This window comes from Rissa tridactyla, chromosome 1, assembly GCF_028500815.1.
Source record: "Rissa tridactyla isolate bRisTri1 chromosome 1, bRisTri1.patW.cur.20221130, whole genome shotgun sequence".
NCBI lineage: Eukaryota > Metazoa > Chordata > Aves > Charadriiformes > Laridae > Rissa > Rissa tridactyla.
In genome coordinates, this window is record NC_071466.1 from 85,302,419 (window position 1) to 85,310,179 (window position 7,761).

Sequence of the window (7,761 nt, forward strand, 5' to 3'; positions counted from 1 at the left end):
TGAGTTACTCTTTGTGCATCTAAAACTTTATGTTACAAGTTGGAAACATGAACTCCTAAGTGTATCTTTATTCCTTTGCTATGATATTAAAAGAATTTGAACCTAAAAGGAAAAAAACCACCATATAGTATTTCTACTATAATTTTAAAAAGCAGTGGTATTTCCTTGCCCTGAAATTGTATGTAACTTTAATGATTTCTCATAGTTTCAACTGAAATCTGGTTTTCTTCTTCAGCACACCTTTGGTATTCAAACCAAATGTATTTTAGTATTTGTTCATCCAACCCTCAAAATGCACGCTGTGCCATGAAGATTTACAACCTGAAATACTCCAACGAGCTGTATTGTTACCTCATGGAATATGGGCACATTATTGGCCAGCTTTATTGCAAACAACCTCAAATAAAATTGAAGCATCACATCTGTTGCCAGTGTAAATAAAAAATAAGTAACCACAGAGACTCAAATAAACAGTGACTAACTGCAAAATAAATGCAAATCTAAATTTATTACTGTGTTTATGAGTTATTAGTTCTTTGCCTTTAACTTTGAAATTCAGCCAGGTTGTACCTACTGACTCCTGAAAAAAGCCTGGGCAAAAGTGTAGAATACTTGTGAATCTGGGTATGTGAAAACTGCTGAGATGAAAAGCAGGTTCTGAATCATGACGGGGATGTCCACACCTTGGAAGCTCTCAGAAAGCCTTGCCATTGTGTTGGATGGGGCCAGGATTTAAACCAAGAAGCGTACGAGGTCTAAAAAGGAGTTTGGGATGGGGAAAGGGCAGGCAGTGGAGAGCAGGAGGCACTGCCTGTGATCTCAAGAGGTTTAAAAACTGACATTCAGAGAGGAAGGACAGTTGTAGCTGTACACAGATGAATTGCTACCTCCCAGCCACATGAAAACAAAATGCTGACATGTCGAAGGTTTTGGGACTTTTAAAAGCAAAGATTCTTGGGTTTTAGGGATACGGCAAAAATTAAATTCCACAGCTACAAAGCTAGCATGGGAGGTACGTGGGGTGGGTTGAACACCGCATGTTAAGAGGGCATTAGAAATAGTACTGGGAAAGATGATGGCCTGTTTACGGCAGCATGAGAAGTGAGTTCTCCCCAGACCAGCTGTATTGCTGGGTAGATTTACATGTGTATGAGCTGTCTAATACGCCACAAATTCCAGCAACCTAAAAAAAGAAAAAAAAAAGCACGTCAGATGGTGTTAAAGTAATCATTATTATAACCTCCAGCTATCCGCAGTCACTTAAAACATTCAAATCCTGGGTCATTGATACTGTTAATGTTCTACGATTCAGACGTGCTGCTAATTTAGAAGGTTAATGTGGATTTTTAAAGAATCCAATTCACTCCAAGTGTTTTCAACAGCCAGTAAGAAAGAGTACTTAACGTAGAAGGACTCAATTTCAAATGACGGGACACCTCAGTTCTTCATCCTCTTTTTGCCTACAACATGTCAATTTATCAAGAAAATACAGTAGTTTGCACAAATTCCTATCTCTTTGGTGGGAAAATAGAGTAGGGATTTATTCTTTTCCCAAGCCTTTTCAGTATTTTTTTTTTCAGAGAAGATTATACAGTTTATGTTATTTCAGTGGATTATCTAGTTATAACTTCAGAAGACAATATATTCATGTTTGGGGAAAATGCAATAAGCACGGATCATTTATTCTTCATCTTTGATTATTTCTGCCAAGTTTATTTTATTGTCCAATCCTAAAAAAAGGAGAAAAGTTTTTAAATTAGCAATTTCTTTCTGAAGTAAAACACCCCAGTAATAAAGTATCATGCTTTTTCCAGATACTGGATGAAAAGTATCAGTAATACATGCATTCAGAGCACATTTTTAAAAAGTGAGCTACTTTGAAAAGAATGAAACTAATATATTCTTTCAAAAAAATTACTAAAAGCTCACCTCTAGCTACAAAAAATACCACATTTCTTGAGAACGTGGTGTGCGTTACTGAGGTACTCTGCATCGGAATTAGTTCACTTAGTTTTGCAGTGAGATGAAAACACTAAGATATTACCTCAGGAATATAATATTTTTTCATTTCCGTATTTACACAGGCACTCCTCTCGCCAAGTGGCAGGTAAAATATGCTGTAGCGCACATCACTTGAAACCACACGGAGTAAACTGAAATTATAAGTTCTTCAGTGTTTTAGTTAAATGACAGCTGAAATGCTGTGTTTGAGCAACTAAATATAAATCATGTACTTTGAGGAAGTTAGAGACGTCATTAGGGAAAAATAATCCCAGTGAAACCATGAGCATTAGGCGATCGGTGATTACCTCCCGCTGGAACCTGTAATTTCAGCTCTGTTGCTGCTGAGGTGGCAATTACTGTTATTCATAGGCTGGTGGTTGTATTTATCTTCCTGTCATTAATTCACGGACAGTCTTTGCATGGGACAGTGAAAGACAACGAACCCCACTCCTACATACGACATGACATACACTGACTCTCCAGCCTGGGTAAGAATTCATAATCTAATGGAGGTGATCGCAAACGTGATTTAATTCTTACCCACACTGCATATTCTAAGAAGGTTCGTGGGATCTTCAAACTCAACAACTATTCTCGGTGACTATTTTAGACTATGCTGACAAGTTAAAAAAAAAAAGCTGACAAACAGGGAAGAGTGCTGAACTGCTCTGACTGTCTCCTATCATTTCTTCTACAGTTGTGTTGAAAAATACACACACCTACAATGTTACATGATTCTCTCTGATGTAACTACCTCGTGCAGCTGATTTGGGGGGACTGAGGAGCTGGTACAGGTTGTCTGCATTTGGCGACACCTGGACGATTTCATCATTAAGAAATTTCATACTACGTTGGAAAAAGAAAGGAGAAAGATTCTGCCAAAACCCCCAGGGATTCACTCCTCTCTGGAGTTCGACAAAGCTTGTGTATTAAAAATTCACAGTGACTAAAAATTGTAGTAGTATACTAACACATCCAACGAGTGCTGAATTTTCTTAAGAGATTGAGAAGAAGCAAAATTAAAGCAAAGGTTTAAAATATTGTAGGTGGCACTAAAATCTACTGCCAATAAATAGAGCTAAATTAAGAATAAGCGTTAATTGCAGAAATCTTTAAAAAAAAAAATTGAGAAAATCCAATAGCTTATTGTCATAAATAGCCACGAAGTACTCCGCTGGGAAGTGGTGTCAGGGGTGTAGAGAGGAAGTTTCTTCTCTGTTGCACAATTACTAGCTCGTGTGCCCCAGGCGCTTGAAAGCTTCATCAAGGTACATTTTGCATCAGGGTTGTGACTTTCATCTGTAGATTATCTGATTTAGCAGAGTTATATCCCTTGGAAAAGAAAACATACCTGTTTCCTACAAGATTAAGTGAGCAAAGTTAATTTTTTTGCATTTTAGAAGGGTTTGTCTTTTTGGTCTTCAGTATTTGATCACTGGGGCAAGAGGGGGAAGGAAGCTCCCAAAATACACCGTCGGCAGAGCCTGTGCGGAGGGAATAGCACAGGCTGTACAGAAACAGCAGACACCCACCAATCATGAATTTTGGAAGTTTTTGGCAGCTTCTGCTTTTCCTCTCGCGCTCGAGAACATTTCAAAGGCAGGATTACAAAAGACGACATCACATGTTCCGTTTGAAACTGTGACTGGGGCTCGGGGGAGAGGAAAGGGGGCAGGTACAGAGGCAGCGCAGGCTGTTTTGAAGGACTCATTACAAAGCACTTACCTTTATACCTCTCTGCGCAGGTAAGGACTACAGCCGGGCAAATGATTCACCACCTCTCCATTTAGCCAGTAAGGAGGAGGATTAGTTCACCTGAGACTGCTTTACCAACCTGTGGATCTGACCTAAATACCACAGTTAAGCAACAGGGGTTTGTGAATGTAGGACTTCAGGCAGGAACTGGACTGATAGAAACCTGCACGCTTTGGCTTTGGCAGTCTTTGCTCTAACCAAGTGATTTGTAAACATGCAGCTGCTGTCTGCACCTACAAATTAATTTCTCAATACATTCAAGGGGTAAGGTTGCCACATACCAGAAACCTGAGGTCACAAAAAAGACCAAAGTAGTATCACCTCCTTAAATCAATAATTAATATGACAAAACAGCAGCATTAAACCTCCTACTCTTTTGCCTTTCCCCTGGAAGGATTTGGAACAGCTTTTCTCTTGGCTAGAAACTCCTACTATGTACTGATCAAGATGTTCACCTTGTCCTTGCCCAGTGGCATGCCTCGAGTGCAGAGAAGAGAGCACTGAAAAAAAAAACCCAAAGAAAAAACTGAAAGAAACTAAACCCACCACCAATAAAAATGCTCAAAGCTATGCCTTTACATCTATTCAAGATTTTAAATCCTTGCATTGGCACTTACCTTCCACTTGTTTAAAACTTCATCTCTCCCAAGGAAGTAGACAAGGGAGGAGAAGAAAACCACCACTATTTGGATACTCCTTTTGCTGACCCTATCATCTTTGTTAATAGTCTCTAATGAATAACTCACTCATGGATAAACATGCTAGCATTATTGTTTTGTCTTAGTAGAGTCAGCATGATTCAGAAGAGAGCAGTCATAAGACTGTCACAGTTCCCAAACTGCCAAAAGCTGTGGGAAAACAAAAATTAGTAGCTGAGAGAGAAGGCTTAACTCTCACTGCCATGAACAAGCCAGTAGCCTGTTGGTTGATCTGAAATACATACATACACACACACTTAAAAAAGAAATACTGCTATCCAACAGAGACTACTCTAGAGCAGACAGATTTCTCCTGCCTGAGAACGGCAGAGAAAAATGACTATGATAAATAGATTTATTTATTATACCAACTTGGCTGGAAAAACAGTTCTTTGACACACAACCCCTCTTCTTAGGGCCTTAAATTATGCTGGCTTTCAAAGTGCTAAGATGGACGTAAGAGTGCATTTAGGCATCACAGCTCACACTTCCTACGCCAGGCTTCCCTTTTCTATCTGTCTTTTGAAAGGGGTGGTAATAGAGCCATGACAAGGTACACATCTACACACCGATCACTGTCCTGGACAGAGGACTGGAAACATTCCTATAGATACCTGCCAGAAACCACTGACATCTGCTGATTTTCAGAAATCAAAACTATGTTTTCTTGACCCTTTAGGGTCTAGAGAAGTTGACTCTGGGCATAATTTTACTTCGTTGTCAAAAGCTTACATGTGATAGAAGCCCCTTCTGTGCGAGTTTGTGTGAAGGGGTTCTACAGCTTCGGACAGAGGAATGGTTACCAGCAAGAAGCAGGCTGAGAAGATTACACGCTGGGAAGCAGCGTGTGACAGTCTCCCAGGAACTGATAAGCTCTGGAGACCAGCTGTCCTGTTAAATCCACCAGAACTGATAAATACAGAACATCAAGAGCCTGCTGTCTGTGTACAAAGCCACTACCCACATTAGTATCAACCATGGGTTGCATTAACTTGGATCCTGTACAAGCAGGTAGTGGTTGCTACATACAGGGAAAAAAAAACCCTATAGGGTTACACAGACATGCCTGAATAGGCAAGGGGTTCTTCGAGGGACTTTCTAAACTACCTACCTAGGAACCAGAGGTCCCAGGGGTTGGGACTGGCCTCCCAGTTTTTGCTCCTACAGAGTAATTACGAGCGTGCGAGTAAGTGAATGTGTTGTGTGAATAGTTATCTGCTATTAGTAACAGCTTTATTAACAAAAAGGCTTCTGCTGGTTGTGACCTGTATCTTTCTCAACTACTTCCGGCTATTGTGGTAATTTACAGAATCAAACATGCAACTATTTATCAGTTATTTCTTGGCAATACTAATCCCCAGTAAGTAGGACTGCTTCTGCCACTAACTGATTTCATTTCCCAAAAGACTTGCTCAAAAAAGTACTTGGAGAACTCACTCTGTGCAAGAACTCACTTCCAAGACTTCCTTGGAAGCTCAGAAAGTGGGACTCCCACTGTTCATGACAGAAACATAGTGAGCCAGCCTAACCAGTTCTCCTAGTCCGTGCAATTTGGGCTCTCCATTTGAACACCAGCATGTGCTGAGATTAATCAATCACAATAGACCAAATAAACTGAAGGTTAACACATTTAGTGGCTTTTACCGCTGAAAGGCAAGTTTAGGAAAGCAAATACCTCTAAACAGAACTCCTGCTGCTGCCACTTGAAGATAAGATTGTAGAGAGCCTGAACCTTTGTTAAAACCCACTCCATTTTTCCACTAATCCTGGCCAAAAAAACCCATACCGGCATAAACCTTCCAAGTATTTCCAGCAGACTTTACATTTTGGCACAGAAAAGTATCTGCCGTGCATATGCAATACACTTCCCAGTTGCATCACTACCACTAAAAGTTGTGCAACATCATCATGCATTACTCGTCAGTTGGAGAACCACTCCAGAGCTGTTAGGAAAGCTTTTAATGATCTCATCTGATGATATACAAACTAAGCATTCATGCCTCTGGAAAGACTCTTTAGTAGGAACATGTTGTATGTGTTATTACTCTAATAATTTCACTTCTACACTTATGGGATTTCACTGTTTGCTTCTTTTAAGTAACAGCTTCATGGAAACAGAAACTGGCAACTTCTCTCCTTAGCAGCTTCTCTTCATTTGTCCCACTCTACTAGTTCAATAAAGGGATTCAAACACAACTGGAAGTTTCTCTTTAAACACAGACAGACATATGACAGAGTTACAACATGACACCAGGCTGCTACAGTACTGCGAATAAAAAAAAACAAAAACAAAAAAACAAACTGTTGGACTGTTTACATCACTTTGCATAAACTCCTTTAAGTGCCCTGAGCTGCATAGCAGCTTTGTTGTTCTGAAAGTTTCTGCTCAGCTGGTTTACCAAGGTCTTGCCCTTAGCTGCAAGCTACAGGATAGAGCTTTTAAATTTTTCGCTTCATTTAAGCGTTTATAATCAGGAACTTTCTTCTGGAAATTTCAGTGACAATGACTGCCAAGCCCTAACAATGAGCTCTTAAGCTTTGACTATGGGCTGAAGAGAACAGCAGCTTAACAAAGATTTTTTCTTAACAATTCTTTCTTATCCAGTAAATGCCCGTGACAATTTCTTAAGGCATTCTTGACATCTTAATACAAAATTTCCCTTCTACAGAACACCCAAAAGGAGACATTTAGTGCTCTGAGTATCTCAAAAATGAGACTACTAAACTGGGTTGAAGTTATCAAGCAGGGTTCTCTCATTTACTGTTTTTCTAGATGGTGTTTTGTTTAGATTTGCATTGGTTTACTCCTGCTGCCAACATGAGAAGATACCTCAGACTGAAAACATCACCACTCTAATGCTTCTGGAGGACATACATACAGAAGTTGAACTTTCTGATGACAAAAGAGACACAGAAATATTCTGAAGCATCAGTGTTCCTTTGAGTCAATAAATAGCTTTCATTCTTCCTGCCAAACTTTTATTGTCAGAGTGCACGCTGCAGATGTTAACTATTAAAATTTTGTTTACAGGAAAACTGAAAAGCAAAATTGACCACTTTAGAAAAGTGGACTAGGAATGTTTCTTAACATAAAGCAGAGAAAAAAAGGAAGCAAATTATTGTGATTTGGGATTTTCTAAGCTTTCTGCCCCTCACAAAGTTGAAAAAATGGTGGAAAAACATTATTAAAAAGTGACTACCTCAGCAAGTTGTACCTGCAGTCTCTTCCTGGATGCATAGGTGGCAGCTTGTCCAATCAACCCAGAGAAGGGAAGAACAGGCAGAGTTGCCCATTATTTAAAAT